This window comes from Mastomys coucha, unplaced genomic scaffold (genome assembly GCF_008632895.1).
Source record: "Mastomys coucha isolate ucsf_1 unplaced genomic scaffold, UCSF_Mcou_1 pScaffold15, whole genome shotgun sequence".
NCBI lineage: Eukaryota > Metazoa > Chordata > Mammalia > Rodentia > Muridae > Mastomys > Mastomys coucha.
Genome location: NW_022196897.1, coordinates 107,036,535 through 107,061,839, shown reverse-complemented (window position 1 = coordinate 107,061,839; position 25,305 = coordinate 107,036,535). Strand labels below are relative to the sequence as shown.

General features: G+C 42.0%; 1 protein-coding gene across 3 annotated transcripts in view; it reads left to right on the top strand.

Annotated features, from left to right (window-relative positions):
* The window catches only part of Frmd5 (FERM domain containing 5), a 269,855-nt gene that overhangs the window by 25,535 nt on the left and 219,015 nt on the right, over window positions 1-25,305 (top strand). The gene's annotated exons all lie outside the window — the stretch shown is intronic.

Below are 25,305 nucleotides of genomic sequence, written 5' to 3'. Positions count from 1 at the left end.
GTAGCAGAGGCAGAGAAAGGCAGAGAGAAGGAAAGAATAGAGAAGTGGGAGCTGGCCATGACCACATGGAGAGAGGGGGGGAAGGGAATGGGAGAAGAGGGAGGGAAATGAATAGGAAGAGAGGGAGAGCAAGGGGCAAAGGGGCAAGAGAGAGGCAAGAGAGTAAGAGTGAAATGGTAACTTTTAAAAAAATATTATTTATTAATTTTTATTTATATGAGGATACTGTAGCTGTCTTCAGACACCAGAAGAGAGCATCAGATCTCATTACAGGTGGCTGTAAGCCACCATGAGATTGATGGGATTTGAACTCAGGACCTTTGGAAGAGCAGTTGGTGCTCTTAACCACTGAGCCATCTCTCCAGCCCCCACATGAGTAGTCTTAAGGACAGAAATTACATGATCATCTCAAAAGATGCAGAAAAGGCATTTGACAAAATTCAATAGGTCCTTGCTGGAGGATCTCCATCCAGGCTACCGAAGCCCCTCATTTTCATAGTGCTAGGTAAGTTCTGCTTTTGCTTAAAGACAGAAAACATGCCTTTCGCCTTGGATCAGGGCTATTCTTTGTTTTGGGGCCCTCAAGTAGCACTGAGTCAACAGATCCACTCGAGAAATCACCTGTTAGCTGCTGATCTTTGTCCTCTCTCTACCAGGAGTCAAAGTTGGCAGATCAAAGCAGAAGCCATATTTCTGGTGCACCCGATGCTTCTGATGTCAGGGTGTGATACTCTCGTTTTCCTGGTCTACAGAACAAACTCTGAGAGGCATCTCAGGTTCTTCTCATCCTTTACAGTCAAACTCTATTCTCATTTGGTTTCTGTTACTACGATAAACATCACAACCAGTAGCAAGTTGGGAAAGAAAGGGTTTATTTTAGAGTACTGGTTACAGCTCATCACCAAGGGGAGACAAGCGAGGAACTCAAGTGTGGAGGCAGGAAGTGAAGCAGAGACCATGGAGGAGCACTGCTTTTTGGCTCGCTCCTGCTGGCTTGCTCAGCTAGTTTTCTTATACAGCTAAGGTCTATCTGCCTAGGGATGGCGCTGCCCATAGTGGGCTGGGCCTGCCTACATCAATTAACAATTAAGAAAATACCTCACAGATGTGACCACAGGCCAGTCTGATCAAGGCAATGGCTTTGGGTGAGGGTCACTTTTTGTAGGTGATTTGGGTTTGTTGTTACGTTGACAGCGGAAGCTAATTATGACCAGCTCCTCTGTTCTTTCTTGTTTTCTTAGAACTCTGCTCATTCTTTTCATTTGCACTCCCTCTCAGAATTCAGGTCGTCAGCTCTCACCTGGAGTAGATTAATACTTGGCTAATTACCCCTCCACCTTCCAGACTTTCTTTCCCGTGGTTTAGCCTCCACAGTCCTTGAACATGGAATATAGATCCCTTTATTGGCTAGCTTGAAGCATCTCAGTCCCTCCTCTTGCTATCCAGTCTTTTTCCTGGATACCCTAGTAAGGCTTTTAGTCTAACAGATATTTCTCTCTCTCTCTCTCTCTCTCTCTCTCTCCCCTTCTCCCTCTCCCTTTTCCTCTTGCTCTTTCTCTCTCTCTCCCTCCCTCTCTCTCTTGTTCTTGCTCTCTCTCTCTGTGTTAAAATATATGTATCATCAAGCTTACCAATTAAATTGCATAATTTAGTGCTATTAAATAAAAGCTGAGCAACACTGCTTTGTTTCCAGAACATTTTGTGGCTCACGGGCAGGACGTCCATGTCTTTGACGTGTTGCCTCCTCTGTGTGGAATGCTGTCCCTCCACATCCACCCTTTACCCATGTTTTCTAAGGCTCTCTCTAGACTTGCTACTGATGCTTGTTTGAGAAGCTGTCCGTCATCTTTTTAGATTTGAGTTGGGTGTATCCCTCTGTATCTTCCTGTGCTAGTCTAGGCTCAGTCCCGTCCGAGTCAACATGATTGTATATTGTTGTGGCTCAGTCTTCCTGTGGACTTTGCGGTTTTTGAGTGAAGGGTCTGACTTCATCTTTTATTTCTGCATCTTTAGCTTCCAGCACTGTGCACTGTGCCTGCTGCGGGGAAATGATTGGACTCAGCTTCCTATCAGCTATGCAAATAAGCACTTGTTCATGCGCTAGCCTTGAATGAAATTCGGGTAGCAGGTATAAAGAAATTTCATAAATACAGGCTCTTTTCCCCTTGCATTAGGTATTCATGGAGATTTGTTTTTGCGGGTTGCTTTGAGTATGTAATTTCTCAGGCCGTTGCACACAATCCCCTGTGTTCATGATTTTAGTGGGCAATAGGTTGAGTCAGGAGTATATGGTAACTGGGGAAGGGGACAAAGATTAAGGAGAGTAAAATTTTTATGAAATACTGAAAGCCTATGTGGTCTTCAATATCCAGAACAGGCAGTTTTCAAGACTACTTCATTATTTAGATGATGAGGCACAACCTGAAGAAATGGAAGTTTTATTATTTTGTTGGATGGAGCTTATGTGAAAGGGCATGGATATGTCAGGATGCTGAGCAGGTCGTAAGGGCAATTACTTCTTTTTTCTTTCTCCTCCTCTCCCCTTCCCTCCTCTCCTTCCCTCCTTCCCTCTCTCTTTCCCTCCTTTCTCTTTTTCCCTTCCTTCTTCTCTCCCTCTCTCCCTCTCTCCTTCCTTCCCTTCCTCCTTTCCTCTCCTTTCTTCTCTCCCTCCCTCTCTCCCTTCCCTTTATTCCCCTTGAGGACAGGAAAAATAAATGGGAACAATTCTTACAAGACAGACTCAATCCCCAGCCTGTTTTGGAGCCTCTGACTTCCACAGTAACTCAGTGTTTCACTGCTGATATTTCTCAGCCTCTGTGTGAGATGGTGGATTTTGCAAAGGGTGGGACAAAGACCTCTGAGATTGCTCAGTTGGTAAAAGGTGCTTGTTGCCAGCACTGGCAAGCTGAGTTTGGTCCCTGGAACTCCCATGGTGGAAGGAGAGAAAGTTGTGCACTATCTATGTGCACAGGTGTGAGCGTGGATGTACCATTGAGGCTAATGTCTCTTCCTTGATCAGCCACGAACCTTTACATTGCTTCCTTTTGCTTTAAATGAAGTGAAGTGAAATCCTAAGCATACTATTTAAAATCCTGCTCAGCCAGCAGCTCAGCTAAAAAGGTCAAGCTTCATCACTCCATTTACACTGAACAAACAGATTTGCAGCAGGAAGAGAAGAGATCTGAATTGAGGGGATGGATATAGGGCAGTTATGGAATTCAGTTGTCTGATGGGCATCCCACTCAAACTCCATCTGAAGGCCCTTGAGCGAGCCTGTCTCTCTGTCTCTCTGGGTCTCTGTCTCGGTAAGGTTTGAAATCAGAAATTTCCAACTGCCACAGCATGAGTCATATGGACTTGATTGAAGTTTTTAGGTTTTCTTTTTCTGTCTCAACATCTGAATTCAGCTTCTGAATTGTACTCTTTAATTTTCCTTCCTATTTGGAGTCTGATGAAGAAGTGAGAAGAATTTATCTGAAATTAGATTGTACATTTGCATATGGTAGAGCTAGTGGTGTTCTGGATTTATAAATTTTGATATAAATGACTTAGCAATACTCAGTTTTAATTTTTTATTTTATTAATACTAGTATGCATGTGTGTGTGAGAGCATGTTTGTGTGAGAGCGTGTGTGTGTGTGTGTGTGTGTGTGTGTGTGTGTGTGTGTGTAATGTGGTTAGTGAATTCAGGCATGTCTAAGTCAGAAGACAACTCTCATGAGACCCAGAAAGACAAATGCCACCCATTCCCTCTTATACGTGGATCCTACCTCCAAATCTTTGGACGTGAGTATATAATCTGGAGGAAGCACAAACACCAGGAAAGTAAAAAGAGACCAGAAGGTGGGGAGCTCTAGAGAAGGGAAGAGCAGGATACAGGTGAGGGGGATGGGAAAGTGGGAGGAGTGCTTTAAATGGGAACAGAAGAGAGAGACAATGCAGAAGAAGGAAGGGGGGAGATAAATAACTCTCAGGATGCTTGAAAACCTAGGGAATTACATTATCTGATATTTACCTAAAAGTAAATGTAAGTGTATGTGCATGCACACACACACACACACACACACACAGTGGGTTCTGAGCAGAGAACTCAGGTTGTCGGGTTGCATGACAGGCAAGTTTACTCACTGAACCATCCCACACAGCACATTTAGAATTTTCTGTTTCCACATACTGAACAAATAGCAGATTTACCTGACTAGGACTAAGTCATCACTTTATTTAAATTTAAAATGAAAACAAACTTAGAGAGATTGATGAAACAGTGTGACTGCCATCTGCAAACATTTAGCCCCTTTGCACTGATGTAGGGAATGCTGCCACATAAAAAAAGAAAGAAAGCAAGCTAGTCATAGTGGCACATGCTTATAATCCCAGCACTTGAAAGGCTGAGGCAGGAGGACTACTATGAGTTAAAAGTCAGTTTGTACTACATAGTAATACCTTATTAAAAAAAAAAGCAGTCTTAATCGAAAGTTGTTCAGCACAAATCTTTTTCTACCATGTTTAGCAAAAGCATTTACTTGAAGGACATTTCTTGGCTTCTTTTTTTGAGATTTATTTATTTTCATTTTATGTGTTTGAGTATTTGCCTACATGTATGTCTGTGTACCATATACATGTGTGCTCGCACACACATACACACACACACATACACACACAACTTTTTTGCTTTCTTGTTTGAGACAGGGTTCTAATATGCGCTGGTCTCAAGCTCATAATCCTATGTCACCAGTCTTGGCTTATATTTCAACTTTAATAGATGTTACCAAATAGCTTTCCAAAGCAGCCATACAGCTCTTGTTCTTATTAATACTGTGTGAATGTGGTGTTATATCCTTCCCACACATTAGCATTACCTTTTTAAATCTTAGATGTCCTGGTAGCCATATGATAGTATCTTATTTTGGTATTACCTTATATTTCTCTGACAACTAACAGAGTTGAAGATTGTGTGTGTGTGTGTGTGTGTGTGTGTGTGTGTGTTTGTGTATATATATATATTCTGTCATTTCCAGTGAAGTACCTGTTCAAGTACCTTTTTGTTTTAAAAATAGGTTTCCTGAGAAATAATTCACATACCATATGGTTCACACATAGAGTGTAAGATTGATTGGCTTTTATATATTCAGATAGCTGTGTATCTGCAATCTATTGGGAAGCTTGTTTTTACATTAGATTGAGACCGTGAACCCTGTAGCCATCATTTCCTGACTCCCTCCCTCCATTTATGTTTTGTGTTTATGGAGTTTCCTACTCAGGAAGTATTATTGCCTAAGTATTATAAATGAAGCTTTCTGCGGCTGTCCAGGTATAAAAGGCATTATATAGGAGTTGCAGTAAAGCTTTATCCATAAAATGTTGCCTGTTTCATGATGAAAACAGGTCAAACCTAATTGTTTATCAGGCCATTTTCACATCAAGATTCTTATAGATGTGTGCTCATATTTAATAAGTAATGAAGAATGGCTTTAAATCATTAAGTATGACTAAAAACCAAATTAACGTCAAAGATAAATCTGGTTCCTTTAGCAATCAAGTGTGTAAGCAAGTAAGTTAACATGAAGATTAATAGCAAATACTAGTACTTGTGTCTTTTCTATATTGTTTTCATTTCTTTAAAATATTTAAAGAATTTTAATTATATTTTAGAAAGTGTATATAGCAATATTTGCAATCTAGGGGCTGGAGAGATGGTTCAGCGAACAAGACTTGCCTAGTGTTCTGTCAGAGGACCAGAGTTCGGATCCCTGACATGCACCAGGGCTGCTCATCAATGCCTGTGAATCGCAGGCACCTTTATCTCCAATGCACTTTGTCTTTTCTTTCCTTAATATGGTGCTTTGTACCGACCTGTCTTTGTGTGTTGACCCATCCTTGCATTGCAGGGGAAATACCTCACTTGGCCTTAGATGGAAGCGTTATATGATGGTTACTGATATTTTGTTCAAAGCTTCTGCACCAAGGTTCATAGTATTCTGTGTAGTCTGTATTACTTAGTGTGTAGATTTTATGTGTGTGCTTATATGGGCATATTTTTTTTTTTTTTGCCTTGGTAAAACAAGGCAGGAGAGTTATTGAAGCTTGTGTCAGTTTTGCTTCATATATTCTGATTGCTTACTATTAAATGTGCAAATATTCATAATAATTATATACTTTTGCTCCACTGAAGTATCTGAAAGATATATTATAATCTTTGTTTACTGGACTCTTTTTTAATTTAAAGTTTATTTGCCCTTGACATTAGCATATCCACCTTTGCTATACTTTTTATGGTTTTTTTTTAAATATATATGTTTTGATGACAATTTTTCTTTCACTTTCAACCACTTTGTGTCTTAGGATCTAATCCGAGTTTCTTATAGATAGCATATAGTTGGATCATGTGTTTTTGATATATTATGATAATTTCCATCTTTTGAGTACAGAGCTTAACTAATAGTTAAAGTGATTTGTTAGGACCTGGTGAAATGGCTCTGTGGGTAAAGGCACTTGTCACCAAGACAGACAACCTGGGCTGGGTCCCTAGGATTCACATTTCCCACAAGCAAGCTGTTTTCTGACTTTAATGAGGATTTTGTGGCATGTGCACGCGCGCGCGCGCGCGCACACACACACACACACACACACACACACACACACACATACACGCACACACGCTCACACACAAATAAATGTAATAAATTTTAAGTTTCCTATCTTCTGTGTGGCAAGTACTCTACCTTTGGGCTGTCTCTAGCCCCAGAAATATTTCTTTGTGTTCCCAACCTTTCTGGTTGTTGATGCCATGGAGTCACATCCTTATATATTATGTTCCCTAAAATGTAAATAACAGTGCTTTTATTTCTTTCTGTACATAATATTTTATGTGCATTCATGTGAGGGTGTCAGATCCCCTGGAACTGGAGTTACAGACAGCTATGAGCTGTCATCTGAGTGCTGGGAATTGAACCTGGGTCCTTTGGAAGAACCACCAGTGTTCTTAACCACCGATCCATCTCTCCAGCCCATAACAATGCTTTTAAATACATTCATCTCTTTACTTATAAAATGCATGTCGTCCCCTTCCTTTTTTTTTTCTTTCTTTCTTTTTTTTTTTTGGCATTTTGAACATAAGAGATCTCTACTTTTTGGCCCATGAAATACCTGATAATCTGATTGTAGTTCCTTTATCTGTGACAAATTGTTTGTTCTTGTTGTTTTCAAGACTTTTCCTACCTTTGACTTCTAAGGTTTGGTGACAGTATGTCTTGGAACATGTCTCTGAGTTTATCTTCTCTGGCACTCACTGCACTTGGATGTTTATATTCTGCATTTCATCAAGTTTGGGAATACTTCTCATGACTTTGACAAGTATTTTTTCTTCCCGTCTCTTTTCTTCCATCAGGGTCGCCACAAAGTGGAAGTTGATTCAGTCCATGGTGCCCATATGTCTTTGGTCCGTTTTCTTCTATTTTTAAATTTTATTTGTTTTTATTGTATGTGTATGTGCACTTGTCTACATGTGTGTCTAGGCAACATGTTTGCGCCTGGTGCTTCTGTCGCCTAGACAAGGGTTTCAATCCTCCGGATCTGTAATTGCAGATGGTAGTGAGTTCGCTGGTAGGTGTCGGGAATCAAGTTAGGTCCTTTGCAAGAACAGCCAGTGCTCTTAATCACTGAGACATCGCTTTTAACGTTTATAATTAATCTTTGACCTCAGACCTGGCCATTTCCATTCTTTTACAGCTCTTTTTTCTTTTTCTTTTTGTACTGGAAATTGAACCTAGGACCTTGTCAATGCTAAACAAGTGCTCTACCTCTGAGTTACACCCATCCCTGGACTGCCTTGGACTGCAGGTCCCATGTAATGACAAAGCCACATTATTCTATCTGGCTACCTCCCAACTAGTTCATCTAAGTTAAATGAACTGTCTGTTCTAGTCCACATCTGCCGTGTGGCTGTCATCTTTCTCCCTCAAGGTCCCTGTCCCTGTCCCTTCCACCTCATTTTTAAATAACAATACCAAAGTCCAGCAAGTACTCCCGCTCTCTTCCTACAGAAATTAACATTTGAATAATACAAAGACAGTTTTACCCAGTGCTCAAGAAGATTTCCCAACACCTCCCCCCTCCCCCAGCCCAGCACTGGTTTCAGGTTCACCAGTTATCTTCAGATCTACATATAAATCTCTCTAGTGACTTGAAAAGTTGTCAGCAATTACACAGTTTGCTTTGTTTTTAAGATTCCTTTTGGGTTATTCTTGTTAGTTTATTCCATTTTTTTTTCTTGGAAACTAGACATTTGAATGTATCAACGTAACACCTCATTGGGAGTTTTCTCTATTCTCCATTTTCACTTTAAGAGTTAGGAGGCTGTTTTCTTGCCAAGCGGCAGCCTGAGTTGCAAACTTCCACCTTCTCTGGTCTTTCTAAGGACACGCCCCTTTCCACCAGCGTGAGCGGTCACTTTCTAATTTGTCCTCTATGAGCAGTTGGTTTTGAATGAAGTCATCTTTAATGTCTGGCTCCTGATGGGGGAGGGAAGAGAAGAAAGAAGAGGGAACTAGGAGGGGCCTTACTTCATCTGAAGAGGAGGGGCTCACAACAATAGGAGAGGTGTGACAGTGGCCACCAGACTGTCTGTTGGTCTGCTCCTTTGTCACCAGAGGCGACCTGTGACCCTCAGTTTTGTTGGAGCAGCTTCCCTTTGCCTACCCTGGCTTCTGAAAACTGCGAGTCAGCTGCTTCCAGAGCAGGTGCACAGCCGTCTGCCCTCGGGCTGACGGGTGGGGAATGGGTAGCTGTTACTATGCTAGGAAGTGAAAAAGACTAAAATTAACCACATTTTCCATCCACGCTTTCCTATGGAAGTTGGGAGCCTTTAATAGATCCACTTTCACAGTTACAGAAGACAGACTTTGCCAACATAGTTGGGGTACAGGGGAGGAGGCAGGTAGGTACCAAGACTTCCGACTTCTATAAGCCTGTTCTGTATACTCATTTTCTAAGTCATGTGGAAAGGCATTCAATGTACTCTTACCTCAGAGTGGAAGAGTTTCATTCTTGGCATGCAAAGCCACAGGTGTTGATTTTCTGCATCGCAATAGAACATGCAATTTTAAGTTGCTATTTCCATATGGGAAACTTCTTTAGTATGCTATATTTTTCTTCTAATAAAGATGATTAAAATGAAAGACAAGGGGCCAATTACACTTTATCAGTGACCAAATGTGCTCACTAAATTACATGTTTTAAATCTTGAACTTTCTCATTCAGTTTGGCAGAATTATCCCTAGTAGCCATGTGTCCCTGCTGCTTATTAACCATAATTGGATGCTAGTGTGCAATCAGAATTGTATCTGAGAGTTAGCTGCTGACGTGTTCCAGATTCTGAACAGCAATCTCCGTAGCTGAGGGGTTTTGGATTTTTTTTTTTTTTGAGTTGGAGGTCTGCTTAAAATTAGTTTTCCATTGAAATGGATTTTTCTCCCAGATATTCTATTTCAAAATAAATATTTTATGTAAGCTTCCATTAATGTGTCCTTGCCAAACCTGATTTCAGAACTTCAACTCCCCCAACTATCCCCCTCTAGTTCTATTACAGGCACCAGCAGCTAATTATTGTGTACGAGTGTGTACATATATGTATGTGTACGTGTGTGTACATGTATGTATGTGTATATCACTGTGTGTGTATATATATGTGTGTATCGCTGTATTTGTGTATGTATGTTTGTATTGCTCTCTGTGTGTATATGTGAGTATGTTTATGTGTATCTATGAGTATGTATGTGTGTATGTATCACTGTGTAAGTGTGTGTATATATATGTATCCCTGTGTGTATATTTATGTGTGTATCATTGGGTAAGTGTGTGATGTATGTGTATATTACTGTGTGTGTATGTGTGTGCGCGCATCACTGTGTAAACATGTATATTGTTGTGTAAGTATATGTATGTGTGTATCACTGTGTGTGTATATATGTGTATATGTGTATCATTATGTAAGTGTATGTATGTATGAGAACACTTCCTTTATGAAACAATGTACAAACAGATACTATAGTGAGGAGTAAGATGTCACTTGCAACAGGGACTTTGAAAAATACTGGGTTTACAGAGCTGAGTGTTGACGGAGCACTCAGTTGATGGTGTCATGACAGATGATGGCTTCCCACTCCCGTTTGGCCTAGTGTGAGTAGCTGGTGCATTTGGTTTTGTGTTGCTTTGCTGTCTGCCAGCTCCCTAATGGCCTGGAGCGCAAGGACCTCAGGACAAATGCTGGCAGGAGGCCTTTAAAGGCAGGCCTGTCTAGCAGAATAAGCTGAAGGAGAGCAAACGCAGAGAGATAGACCTGCTGCAAGTTCTTTATTCCTCCTGGGATTCTACTCCAGGAAATTTTATTTTAAATCTTGGTAAACTGAAGAGAAAAACTGTTTTCTCTCTCAGAACACTTTATCAAGATCAGGCCAATAATAACTCTGTGATTCTGGGTCTCCAGGCGGGTTTCAGCCACGGAGCTTTTCTTCTTCTGCCTGTACACCAAGCAGACTTCACAAAGGGAGTAAGCTCATTATTAGGTGTGGATAACCTAGATGGATTTCTTCTAGAGAGGTTTCATTTGGAGGAAGTGAGTGGGAAGTCTGAGTGTAATGATGGCATGTTCTTGAGTGACTCCGATGTTCCTTTAGAGTGTAGAGCTGAGTATGGGAAGGTGCATTTGAATAACATTTTAAACACAAAGAAGTGGTTGTAGTTTAGAGTTAGGATCTTGTGGGGGCTCTGAGCCAGAAAGTCCTTTCTGGATCCAAGACAGTAAAACATCTCATGGAGGGAGGGAAGTAGATGAGGACTCTTCTCCTTAGTAATTCACTGCCAGGGTCTGGCCCTCCTGGGCCCCTCGTCCTGCTCACCCTTTGTGCCTCCATGTTCCCCAGTGAGTAAGGGACAGGCAGGGAACAGCCCCTCAAGGGTTAATAGCATCAGGCTGAGTCAGCTCAAGGGTTAATAGCATCAGGTTGAGTCAGCTTTACTTATTACAGGCTTTCCCCAGAATGGTTCACACTTGCAAGGATGAAGAATTTATCAAAGTAATATGTCCTCCCACTTATAAAGTTTTTTTGTTTTGTTTTTTAAAGTCAAAGCTATCCTGTTGGGGTAAAGAAAAGAGCCGGAAGCCTGGCAATGAGGTGAAAAGTCACCTTCCCTCAATTCTCCTCTCCCTCTCCCTCTCCCTCTCCCTCTCCCTCTCCCCTCCCCTTTCTCCTGCTGCTGGGAATGGAACTCCAGGTCTTATGTAGCTAGTTCTTAATTCTGACTTTGTGCTTCACATTGGGAGTTTGTGACAGAAACCTCAACTGAGACAACACCTCCACCAGATGGGACCCTGGGCAAGCTTGAGGCAGGAACACACAGTCTACTGTGTGTGGTGCCAACTCTGGGCTGGTGGTCCCGGATAACATAAGAAAGCAGGCTGAGTAAGCCATGAGGAGCAAGCCAATGAGCAACACCTATCCATATCTGCTACTTCAGTTCCTGCCTCCAGGTTCTTGCCTTGAGTTCCTACTCTGACTTCCTTTGATGCCGGACTATGATGCAGAACTGTAAGGCGAAATAAACCCTCTCCTCTCCAAGTTGCTTCTTGTCATGGGGTTTTATCACAGCACTAGAAAGCCCAAGGCAGACAGTATCAAGAGACTTTTTGAATTCTTCAATCCTGTGGCTTTAGGAGTCCAGTGCATCTTTAATCTTCCTGCAGCTTGGAGGCTTTGTAAAATGCCATAGTGGGGTCTGATGGGGATGATGATGATGATGATGATGATGATGATGATGATGATGATGATGATGATGATGATAATGTGTACCACTTGGGGGAGAGGTCCCAGTGTAGATCAAAGACTTGTGACCTAGGTTCTGTCTCTGCCTTCACTAGGCTTAAACCTTGGGTTCTCTTTGGCCAGTCTTTCCCTTATGTACCGCTTGTCTGTTTGCCTGTACTTCAGCTCTCAGACTCTATTCGGGCTTCTTAGAGGATAGCACAGATAAACACATAGCAATACATGATTTGCTCATTTTCGCTTAGTTCCTCATGGAAAAGAAACAGTGAAGAGAATCAGACAGAAAGGCTTGCTGCATCAGACACTAAGATGCTTGGGGACTTTTATGGTAACGTAGTAGCTGCTTGCTGATTCTTAGCTTTTAATTTTGTATCCCAGCTTCTCATTGGTGACTGGCGATGCTTAGGATGATGCTTAGGACACACTGTAGCCCCATGCCGACACATCCACTAGCCTAGCGTGCATAAGGCCCTGCCTTTGATCCCAGAACCTTAAAACAAAATAATAAAAGAGCTTTACAATTACTACTATCTCCTGTCAGTAATGTATTCAATAATGTGTTCTAATCCCGTTACTGTAGTAGAAGACAAAGTGTTTATTTTGTCTCAGAATTAAATTCTGAGTCATAAAGATTATTTTGTAATCAAATACTTAAAAATTTGCTTCTTATGACAAAGTAGCTTATCTTATAATTTTTTTGGGGTCAATGAGAAACTTTGACTGTGTACTCATCCTTGTGATATACAAAATCCTTATAGGTAGCTCTGCTCCTTTCCTCCCCTCCCCTCCTCTCCCCTCCCCTCCCCTCCTCTCCTCTCCCCTCCCCTCCTCTCCCCTCTCCTTTCCTTCCCTTCCCTTGCTTTTCCTTTTTCCTTCCTTCCTCCCCTCCCTCCCTCCCCTCTCTCTCTCTCTTTTTCTCTCTCTTCCTCCTTCCCTCCCTCCCTCCCTCCCTTCCTTACTTTCTTAACCTGTATGTGTGTTTTGCCTGCATGTGTGTCTGTGTCTCATGCCTGGTGCCTGAGGAGACCAGAGGAGAGCATCAACTCCCTGGGACTGGAGTTGGGAGCTGCCATTTGGATGTTGGAAATTGAATTAGGGTCCTCTTGAAGAGCAGCAGCCATTGGGCAGTCTCTCCAACCCTGATAGCTAGTTTCTTAGTTCCAAAGTAAACAGTCCTTATTTGTACATCACGGAGAACAGATAGCAGTAAATCCTGGGCCGGCAGGAAATGACTTGACAGGTAGAGGCATCTGCTGCCGTGTTTGATAACTTGAGTCCAATCCCTAGGGCCCATATGAAAAGGAACTAACTTACTCCCGCAGGTTGTCCCATGACCTCCAAATGTCCTGTATGTGTCACCCTCTCCCCAAATAAATGTTATAATTTTGTTTAAAGAAGTTAAGTCTCATAGGCATAAATGGCAAATCCAACAAGAAGATCAAACAAGCCAGCTTCGTGAAGATGGCATACTATTTTCTATTCTCTGGTATCAGGGTTTGGGCGTAATATGTGGAAAATCCTTGTCGCCTTTGGAGCTGAGAGTTAGACCTCCATCAGCATTTAGAACACATTGTTTACCTCCTTTTATGAAGCATCTCAGGTACCTTTTCTTAACTTTAATTTAAAAAAAAAATTCATCCCTGGAAGTTAAACCCAGGGATGTGTTATGTCCCTGAACCAAATTCCTAATCCTTATATTTTTGTTTGAGACCAAATCTCTCTGTTGCTCAGGCTGGCCTTGAACTTGGGATCTTCCTGCTTTAACTCCCTGAGCTGGTGTTACAGAACTCTATCAATGTGACTTTAGTTTTCTTCCTTTTTTAGTGCAGGGTGAGAACAGAGTACTTTGTAGTCCTGGCTGGCTTGGAACTCCCTATGTAGACTATGCTAACCTCAAACTCACAGAGCTCCACCTGCCTCTGCCCCCTGAGTGCTGAGATTAAAGGTGTGTACTACAAAACCTGGCTTCTTTGAAGTAATTTGTATGATTCAGTTAGATTCTTATATTTATTTTCCTCTCAAATTTTCTCTTTAGCCCCTAAGGAGGCCATCTTTTAGATTTACAAGTTATTTTCGGAAGTGATGGATTTTGAAGAAAATTTCATTGTGAAGAGACATTTTTCATAATTATATGTCCCCCGTAGAGGCTGTAGTAATTAAGTTATAAAAGTATAGTCTTTATAATTTTGTCTCTTTGCTAAATGTGCTAATTTTTCATAAGTATACTTAAAATTATTATTAAGCGGTTTGTAAGGATTTAAGGTGAGAAGTTTGAGTTTTTTTAGGTTTCTGTGAGTTCACTAGAACCAAATTATGTTTTACTTCTTAGGCTTAGTAGCCACCTAGCAGATTATGCAGATGTAGCAATTAGCAACAGTAAGCCAGAGGAAGCAGAACACAGTCCATGGAAGCCTTGGAGGCCTGAAGGAAAGCCAGAGACAAAATGCTGGGTAATTAAGTGAATTGGAACCAATGAGTCGATGGAGGAAGCTTTCTGTTAGGCCTTCGGGTGTTCTGATCATTTTAAATCAATTCTTCAGACGACCCTTTGATAGACAGTACGCTTATTGATTTGTGACTGATCTAGTGTATTGATGACAGTGTGATCGTGGGAAAGGTCACTGCAGACAAGGACAACAGTCCAAACTTTGTAGAACAATGAGTAATTGGAAGGCTAAAGGCCTGCCTTACACATGGAGGAGATACAGGTCCCTCTGCAAAGGACAAGGATGTGAGAGGCTCTACCGGTGTGCAGTGGGTATGACTTAGCACTTTTGAAAATATACTTTATTTATTTATTTATTTATTTATTTAATGTACACGGCGAATGGGTAAGTGTGTGCCGTGACATGCCTATGGAGCTCAGAGAGCAACTTTTGAGAGTCAGCTATACCTTCCACCGTGTTGAGGCAGGATCTTTTTTGATTCTCCTGCCACATTGAGTACTTCTGGGTAGCTAGCCCTAAGCTTCTGGCTGATTCTCCTGTCACCCAGGGGAGTGCTGGCTTTCGGGGCTTGCACCTCTGTACCAGCCGTCTCCCTGACACCAATAAAGCTCTGTAGCAGCCAGCAAGTGCAGTGGCCATCAGGCAGGCTGTGTTACCAGAAGCCTAATAACCAGGCAGAAAGTGATGTTCCCACTCCATCCTGCAGCTTCAAAATTACAAGGTGAATTCAGTGCTGGGTACAAGATGCCCCTGAGGAGAAGGAGAACCACCGTTGAGAATCAAGAAATCGAATCAAGAAAATATGTCAAAGCAGCTACAGAGTTTTAATTCTTTTGGAAAGTTTTTCTCTCTTCTACTACTTTTATTTTGTTATAGGGGAGAGATCCCATGTGCCTTGTGTGTAGCCAGTTATCCTGGATCCTTTGTTCTGAACAAGTTATTCCTCTCTAACTAACTTGCCCCGCTGCTCTACAACATCAGACTTCTGCATACGTACCAGACGGTCCTCATCGTCTTCTGTTCCATTGCTCTGTGTTTTCCCTTAGGCTAGAACCACGCCACTTAAATTATGGTACGTTATTCTTTAATAAGGTTTTAGGATGACATTGTCAAGTTCCATAGTCACTGTCAGGTTTTTATTGTTGAGTTCGTACTGGTAATTTGAAGAGAACTGAAGTTATTCTATCAAGTATTTCTATTTGTGAACAATACGATGTAAGACTTTTGTCTGGCGGCTCTGTGCACAGAGCCGGTAGATGATGCTTTGTCCTCAGTCACCCTGGAATGTTTACAGCTGTTGTAATTAGTTTCTTTATAAAAAGCCACTTCATTTTTCTATTTGTTGGACAAAATGGCACATACTTATAATTGTACCACCTGGGGGGCTAAGACTAGAGGATTATGAGCTCAGGGCAGATGGGTTTATTGGTTCTGTGGTAGCAGCAATTGAACCCAAGACCACTGAGCTACAAACTCAGTCAGCTGTAAAATTTTATTTAAATATGTGTTGACCAGCCTTGCCTGAATCCCTTCCTTTGCCTCCTGAGTGCCCCGGTTATAGGTGTGTACCACAATGCCCATCTCTCTCTTGGACTTTAAGATTAGTGACAACATAAAAATAATGACAGCGTCCATGCTCCATGTTAGTTCTCCTGCCTTGTGTCTTCAACAGAAGACATCTTTATTATGTTTCCACTGCTCTCTTTGGTCACATCAGCTGCATATTTACAATGTTGGAGAGATGCTCCTTTTACTGTTGCTCAATTTTAGCATTACATATTTTTATTCTCAGTTAATTTTATTTCACTATTTTCCAAACACAAGGATATTTTTATTTACTTTTATCATTGATTTTTATCTTGTTTTGTTTTTTGAGATAGGGTTTCTTTGTGTAGTCCTGAACCTATTCTGTAGACCAGGCTGCTCTTGAACTCACAGAGATCTAACTGCCTCTGACTCCCAAGTGCTAGGATTAAAGATATGTCCCACCATTGCCTGACCTTATTACTGATTTTTAATTACTTACCACGTACATAAAAAATGACTGGTGTGTTTGTCTTAGAGATTATTGATACTATCCCTGAGAGTTAGTATATAGTAAATTTTCATACATGTGTTATGTATACTTAAAACATATTTGTTTAGTAATAGGCTTTATATCTAGCTATACACGCCTTATATATGCCTTATATTTGAACTGCCTAAGAACTTTTTGGTTAGTGATGGTGATCTCACAAGTTTATAATGGAGCTGAAAATTCTTATTCCTTAGCAATATGCTGTCATAATGTTAGAGTGGGAAACACTTCTTTTATTTGTGGCAATGCTGCTTTAAACAGATCTGACTGCCAGTTGTGGAAAAGTATAGTACATGCATTCATGTACAGGCTGTGATGTTGCAAGAAAAGACTGGACCTAACTACACTGTCGCCTATGTGGCCTGCTCTGGGTGATCTAATGATTCAAGAGTCATTATTTATTACCTAATGTGAAAGTGACCTGGTAGCATGTGAGGGCTGCAGTATATATGCTGATCGTGGAGGAAGAGTCCTGGCCATAGCATATCCTCATGGAAATGCTAAACATGGCCACTTGAAAAGACTTGTAAGGGAGCCAAGGCAATGTCAGGTCTCAAGGCTTTTAGGAAGGACGTCAATCTTGCTTAGGGGCGATGTTGCTAGGTATAAAGTCCTTCATGAGTTGGCTTATCAAGGATCAGGCCTTGACGCATGCCCTGGCCTGCTACAGGATCGAAAAGAACCTGCGCAGGATCAAGATCCTTTTCCAAGGCACCCCCTTGAGTTGCTGTGCCCACAGAATTGGGGACGCCTGATCTGAGAGTAACGTCCAATTTTGCTTATTGATAATGTTCCTACTATCTTCCTTTTATTGGTGACATCCAGTTCATCCCAGAAGCACAGCAACATCTCTCCTCCATTGCCACCTCTTTGGTACAAGCGAATGTTAAGGAATTAGAGCAACATTTAAGATCTGCTGTTGAGACCTGCACACACCCAGGTGCTGGACCCAAGGGGAAGACACTGTGGGGACATGGGAAAGACTACACTGTGTGTGATGGTATAGTCTTGTTCATGAAGTGAACATATAAATGACATCTGGAAGAGGACATTTAAGAGGCTCACCCAAGACTTCAGAACATTTTCCAGCAGCGAGGAGGCTGCAGGACTCAAGGCTGAGCTCGGGACGGCAAACAGCTTTGAGCTGGGTGTGGATGAGGATGACACTGTGGAACAGAGGAGTCAGAGGCAGTTCCTGCCTGTTTCCTAGTTAGGGGTAGGAATGCGGAGCCTGCTGATGACCAGAAAAGGAGCCTCTCCAAGGAAATTTGAACAAAAGGCAGAAGCTGCTACAGACCTCAAAATGTTTGCACCTGTAATGCTACGTGTAATATTACCCATAACTCGATAATTTATATGAGAAAAAGAAACAGCCTGTGCAAACCGCAGTGGGCATTTTGGAGGAAGGATTCCAGAAAAGGACATTGTTGTCACAGGCCATGCACAGTTCCTACTCATTCATTCCCTAAGGTCTAGCATTACACCTCCCACCCGTCCGCCCCCTCCTGATTAAAGTGTTAGCACCTACATATTAAATCTGATCCTGCTGTAGATATTAAAGCTATTTAAAAAATCTGTGGTTAGACTCTTACAGATGTAGCTGCTAATATTTCATTTCATTTATGTGTCTTTTTATGTATCTGCCAGCATTACATGAACGATTCAGGACCTTGCGTGTGTAGAGTGTGGCTTTCCTTTGAGAGGGAAGTCTGGTTTGTGAGCGAGGTCACTGTGTGAGTAAGGCCATGGCCAGCATTGTCATACCAGCACTGAGGATCCTCGGTTGACCTTTCCCAGGCTGTTGTTCTCTGGAGAACAAGGGTTGCAGAGGTTTGCTGAACCCTCCGCTTTGCCCTTTGTGACGTTTGCCTCCTCAGTCATTGGAAGGGTCCTAGTTTTTAGACTGGGAATTCTATAGGCCAAAGCTCCCAAAGTGGCTTCCGTTGGAGGAAACATGGCGGCGGCTGTGAAGGTTGGACAGGAAAAGGCCCTTGCTTGTGCTCTGGGCTCCCTTTCGGTCTATTTCATGGCACAGATTGGTGTGCAGAGCTTCCCTCTGAATGTCTCTCCTGCAGTGTGTCTTGCCATTCTTGGAAATGGCTGTAAGCTGTCTTTTCTTGTTTGGAGTTAATGGGACACTGGAGCAGAAACAGAGTTATAGCATTGTCTGAGGTCTTTGGGGGAACCTCAAAGGGTTGCTTTCACATTTTGTTTGTTTTAAATTAAAAAATGCCTCTGAGATATGAATGGCAGAGGAAAGACACAAAGCGGATGTGCTATCATTCCTCAATGGAGTCTTCAGAAATGGAACGTGGGACCCCATGGAGAGTAAAGCTTTTTCCTGGTGGCCCTTCTTCTTCCTGTAAGATTAACTTACAGTGAATCAAAATGGGCAGGCTTCAGCTTTTGAGATGTTCATGAAATGTGTAAAAATTGGGCTTAGAGCTTAGAAACAAAATTCTTTTTTTTACTAGATTCTCTGTCCTTTCTTTGCTCCTTTTCTTAAGGAGCTGGGTGCTGTGGGTTGAACCCAAGGGCTCACACATACTTAGCATAAGCTCTACGCCAGTCCAGTAGAACTTATTGAATTAACTTCTTAACCCAGCACATAGGGAAGGACCTCTGTGTTCATTTTCAATTTCTCTTTCTTCTCTCTCTCTTTCTTTCTGTGTATGTATGTGTGCGTGTGTGCTCTGGCATGGGCATAGCAGTCAGAGGACAACTTTATGAACTTTCTTCTCCCCTTCCACCTTTGCTTGGGTTCTAGAGATCAAACGTAGGTTTCCAGGCTGGCCTGGCAAGCACGCTTACCCAGTGAGCCAGTTTGCCAACCTTCATTGTCCATTTTTAGATTGGGCGACTTTAAGAGCATCTTATAAAGATTCCCAATATAATTAACACTGGGGCTTGAGGGCTACTTGGATTAAAGTTAGTTTGGCTTAGCCTTTACATTATTATCTCTTTCAAAGTAGGGTTTACCAGGGATTCTAAGGTGTAGAGATGCTTTATAGCCAGCATTTTATCCTTGTCTGTACAGAGCTTTAGAGCTCTACTCTCTTGCTCCTTCCCGATGCTTGGTTAACATTGTCTCTCCTTTCTCCTAACCCCAATGTGTGGAGAATTCCCATCTCATTGTCGTTTGTGTTGAGCTTTCTCTTGGTCAAGCTGCTCCCCTTTCTCTTGTCAACATCTTAAAAACAAATCAGCTTTAAGTTAGCTCCACTTGATTCCTGACAAATAAGGTTGGGGACGGTGGGAGGGCCCAGGGGCAGTCATTGCAGCTGCCACAAGCCTATTTCTAGGCTCTTGTTGGGTGACATAACAGTTTGCTTAAGAGAGCACACCTAGGAGCGCCTTCTGCTCCTCCAGGAGTGGCTAGCAATAGGATCTCACTATTGTTCTCCCCCAGGTGTGTGCCGGTGTGCATCATAATCCCTGCTTTTTTTGTTGATATTTCTTTTTGAAGCTTAATTTCTTAACTTCTGAGTCCTAAAGAAGGACATGAAACAACTGTTTTGTCTGTATTGTTTTGTTCTTGTTTTCTGTGAAGATCGTCTTTCTGTTTTCAAAATATCTGTTGAGATTCATGGTTCCATCCTCTGGAGCAGGAGTGCCATTTGACCTTTTCGCCTTTTGCTTTTTCTCTGCTCTTTCATAGCTGCCAAAGAAGCTTAATAATTATGATGGAAGGGTACAAAAGCTAAGTTACTTTTATTCATGCATACTTGCAAGCACACAAATATACATAAAATAAATACAAATTTTAAAATGGGTTAATAGTAAATCTAATGCATGGTAGGGGGAATAGCAGGCAATGATAATCAAATTGAGTAGTCATGGCAAAGTTGAGTAGTGATGACCAGTGTTCCTTTGATTCTAAAGGGAATTATCCTTCACAATTACCCTATTAGCCCATTTAAATTTTTTTTTTATTTATTTTATGTGTGTTTGTGTGCTTGCAAGTGTGTGTACCATGTGTGTGCAGGAGACCTCAGAGGTCATGAGAGGGCATCAGATCACCTGGAAATAGACTTATAGATAGGTGTGAGCTGCCGCATGGGTGCTGGGAACTGAACCTAGGTCCTGTTCAAGAGCAGCCAGCGCTCTTAGCTGCTGAGGCCTCTCTAGCCCCATTATTAGCTAACTCTTGTAATTAGGCTGTCCCATGGATATGTTATTAGGTAGGACTTAGGAAGAAGGCTGATATGAAAGTGACTTAAATGATAACAGGTTGGAAAGCTGCTCAGTTAAGATTTAGAGAAAGGCAATAAATAAAAAAGAAAGAAAGAAGAGAGAAAAGAAAAGGAGAGAAAGAGAGAGAAAGAGAGAGAGAGTGAGAGAGAGAGAGAGAGAGAGAGAGAGAAGAGAAACTGGTAAAGAGAGTGGGGACCAACCAGGTCAAATGAGGACAGGGTGACAGGAGACTGGGAGCTGAGGGTCACCATTTGATGGTAGTGACAGGATGTGAAGCTCAGGTTGAAGCTGAGGTGACCCTAGGTCAGTAGGATGGTGTGATATTTTTGGAAAGCATTTTGACAGGATCCTGTCACTGTAGAAGGAAGAGAAGTGGGGTCCTCTCTGTTAGAAGCCCAGATTTTATTAGGAACAACACGATACTCATTTAACCATACTATAGTCTATAAACTGTGGAATATCTCTGTGTACGTATTTACAGTATTCTAGATGCTTATATTTAAGTTTAGTTTTTTTAAATGGGGTTTGGCTTAAAATAATTAATGTGACAAAGTTAAAATGGGTGGGAAAGTAGCAATTACTGCAGGGAAAAGCTTTCACCTCAGGTCCTCTGCCTGGATTTGAGAGTCGTCCGTTGGAGCCATGTGTTTTGAATTCCTCCCCTCCACCGAATGTAAGTTAAAATGGCATAGTGGTTGTGCCATTTTAATGTTGTGACTTGTATGAAATGAAAAGGAAGAAATGATCCTGGCACTGATGACTATGTGTGAGGAGGATGAGTGAGGTGACCCTTTAATGGCAATTTGGAGTGGCTGACCACACATAGACACGCACACTCACACGCATTATACCCTCTGATCACAACTTCATGGAAGTTTTTCCAAATGAATGATAGTTTATGAGACTTAGTGATGAGGTTGATTACATTTTATAAAGCTTTCTATTGCTTTTATACACACCGAGGGGAGGCCAGAATGCTCTGGGCTTCCCTAAAGCCAGCTGTGGAAAGCAGCAGAGTGAATCCAAGCCAACAGTGGCCAGACTGCTGGTGGGCCCTAGATCCAGGGATCATTGGCACATGAAATGTATCATAAAAATAGTGGTGGAAACTTAAGATGGAGGAGCAAGAGCGTGATGTCAGCATCTCCATACTACATTTTCTTCTTTACAAGATAAGGGTTTTTACTTCATGTGCAGGTCAAATGAAAAGCATCATTCACCAGGCCTTTCTTCTCCCTTCCAATGCCTAAGAATTTCAACATTTCAGAAGATGCAGTAAAGCATTTTCCTCAGTTCTAAAGGCGCTGAAGCCAAATAAGGGAAGTTAAACATCAGAGGATCCAGTATTTAAAATAGAGGGGTAACAAGCCAACTAACGCATGACCCAGTGTTGAGAGCACAAAGTACTAGGCAGACCATGTCATGTCAGATCCATCTCCTGTTCCTTGCAAGACAGAATTAGAGACAGCTCCAAAGCACTTAGTTTCTTAAGCTGTTGATTTGACCCAAGTACCATTGTCATCAAGAAGCCGGGAGAACAGTAATTTCATGAATTCAAGCAACTTCACAGAAAAGAGGATATGTCAAAAGCAAAACACCATGCCATTTAGATGTATTGCTATTCTTGGTCACTGGGTGTTTCTAATGATGCTGCTGGAGTCTGTCATTGACGAATCCTGATTTTCATGATCATTCTCTATTATAAATAGTACATCTGAGGTCCTCTCCCTGTATTTACACAGAGGAAAAAAATATCTTTATGTGATTTTTCTACTTCATTTGTCTTTCTCCCCCTTGTTTCATGTCTTTTCTCCCTTTTTACATTCTGAATATTTTCTCACATTGCCAGGTGGGATTGTTGGTTCAAAATATAGGGGTATTTTCATAGTTCTGGGTATGTATTCCTGATATGTCTTCAGGAGAATTAGATCTGCTAATGGTGTCACTAAGAAGTATAGCCTAGCATACCAGATTTTAGAATTTATGTCATATAATTTATGTCTTCTCTAATATATGTATTTAACACACACTTTAAAAAAATACCTTCAAAAATCTTATTATAATTTATTGTTTGAAATTAGAATCTAATTACCGCATTTCTTCTCCCTCCCTTTTTTCCCTCTGGTCCTTCCATGTGCATCCCATTCTTCCTCTCTTAAATCCATGGCTTCTTTTTCTTTAATCATATGTTTGTGTGTATGTGCATGCATGTGTGTGTGTGTGTGTGTGTGTGTGTGTACAGTTCTGAGCACAGCTTGTGGAACTCAGTATTTTCCTTCTACCATTTGTGTCCTGGGATTGAATTGTAGTCATCAGGTCAAGCAGAATCACGCATAGAGCTATCTTGTGGGCCCTAGGCTGTTTTTTTTTTACTATGCTTTTTGCTTGTTTGTCTTTTTAGTATTAGCATTATTTGAGGTGCCTGGACTAAACAGAAAAACACACACACAGGAGTTTACAAGTCTTGTGCTTATGAATCCAGCCTCCAAGAGTGCATGGAGATTTAGTAGTCCTGAATATCTACATGATAATGGAAATTTACCAAAGCTAAGATCAACCAGAAACAAAATAGAATAAGAAAAAGATAGGTTCTTGTGAAGAGTTTGTGTGTGTGTGTGTGTGTGTGTGTGTGTGTGTGATCACACAGGCGGCTGAAGCACAATGATCCAGCAGTTAAGAACACTAGCTGCTCTTCAGAGGGCTCAGGTTTGATTCCCAGCACTCATGTTGCAGCTTACTGTAACTCCAGTTCTAGGGGGTTCTGTGTCAACTTCTGGCCTCCGCAGGTACCAGGTGTGTACATTGTGTACGTACATACACACGGGCAAAACACCCACACATGTAGAAGAAAATTGTCATCATCATCACTGGGTTTGTTTGTTTGTTTTTGTTTGATTTGTTTTGTTTTTGAGACAGTGACTTATTTTGTATCCCTGGCTGGCCTGAAACTCAGTGTGTAGACAAAGCTGGTCTCAGTTTCATAGAGATCTGCCTGTCTCTGCCTTCCGAGTACTGAGATTAAAACTGTATGCCATAATGCCTGTCTAAAATAACGTGGGGGGAGGGGATGGAAAGAGAGAGCGTGTGTGATATGAGCCCACATGGGCCTAGGAATGTAGTTCAGAGGCTCAGAGCACATGCTGCTCTTCCAGAGAACCTTGGTTCAGTTCCCTACACCCACGTCCAAGAGGCTTACAACAGCCTGTAACTCTAGCCCCAAGCAAGGACATACAGTGCCCTCTTCTGGACTCCATGGACACTACACCAGTGTGCACAAACATGGACACAGAGATATACATATAATTAAAACTAGAATATTTAATATATGTGTGTGTGTGTGTGTGTGTGTGTGTGTGTGTGTGTGTGTATGGATGTGTATATACATATATATACATATATGTATATATGTGTGAGTACGCAGTAGCTGTTTTCAGACACCAGAATAGAGCATCAGATCCCATTACAGATGATTGTGAACCACCATGTGGTTGCTGGGAATTGAACTCAGGACCTCTGGAAGTCAGTGTTCTTATCTCTCTAGCCCCTTAAAACATAAAAAGAACTCACCAAAAACAGAGGGAACCAAACTGAGGAGGAAAAAAAAGAAATGATGACTTGGATTAGTTTTGAGGAAATTATTTAAAAATAAGAGGTAAACAGTGTCAGGTGTTAGAAAATCATCAACTAACATACACCTGGATAGAGCAACTCCAAGGACCTGAGAGGAGGAAAATTTGGGGGGATGTGAAAGGATAAAGCCAGGAGGGAGAGCAGCAAGAACATTTGTCTTCAAGGAAGCTGGCTAGGGAAGAAAGAGAGGGAGAGGGAAAAGGGATTTTTGTTGAAGTGGAAAAGATCACTGGATGAGTATTGTCATGGAAGTGCTGAACTTTTAACCTGAATTCTGCCTGCAAACCAGTGAGCACTGGCCCAGTGGTGCGATAAGAGTGAGTCTCTAATCAGTAGACCAGATCAACCAAATCACCAAGACTCCTTAAAAAGCAAAGCAAAGACTGGGAGTAACTGGGAAGGCGGGACCAGGCACACAGGAACTCCGACAGCCCAGTGACTCCGGTTCCTTCCAGTCTGTCTGGGCTGGGGTCCAGAGCAGACCTTGGGCACAAGCTCTGCAGCCAGTCCCACAACACCCAGAGGAAGCTCCACTCCCAGGCGCTCTGACAAACCCAGGGTCAGAGGTGAGCAGGAACCAACATCTGTCCCAACACTGGGAGTAACTGGGACCAGCGGGACCAGACACACAGGAACTCCGCCAGCCCAGTGACTCCGGTTCCTTCCTGTCTGTCTGGGTTAGTGTTCTGAGCAGACCTTGGGCACAAGCTCTGCAGCCAGTCCCACAACACACAGAGAAAGCCACACTCACAGGTGATGTAACAAGCCCAGGATCCCAGGATCCCAGAATCACAGGATCACAGAGACAGCTTGACTCTGAGGAGTTCTGACACAACCAGGATCACAGGAAGGACAGGCTCCAGTCCGATTTAGCAAGGTAGCACTAGAGTTAACCAGATGACGGGGGCAGGGGGCAAGCGTAAGAAAATAAACAACACAAACCAAGGTTACTTGGCATCATCGGAACCCAATTCTCCCACCATAGCAAGTCCTGGACACACCATCACACTGGAAAAACAAGATTCAGATCTAAAATCACTTCTCAGGATGATGATACAGGACCTTAAGAATGACATAAATAGCACCCTCAAAGAAATACAGGAGGACACAGGTAAAGAGCTAGAAGCTCTTAAAGAGGA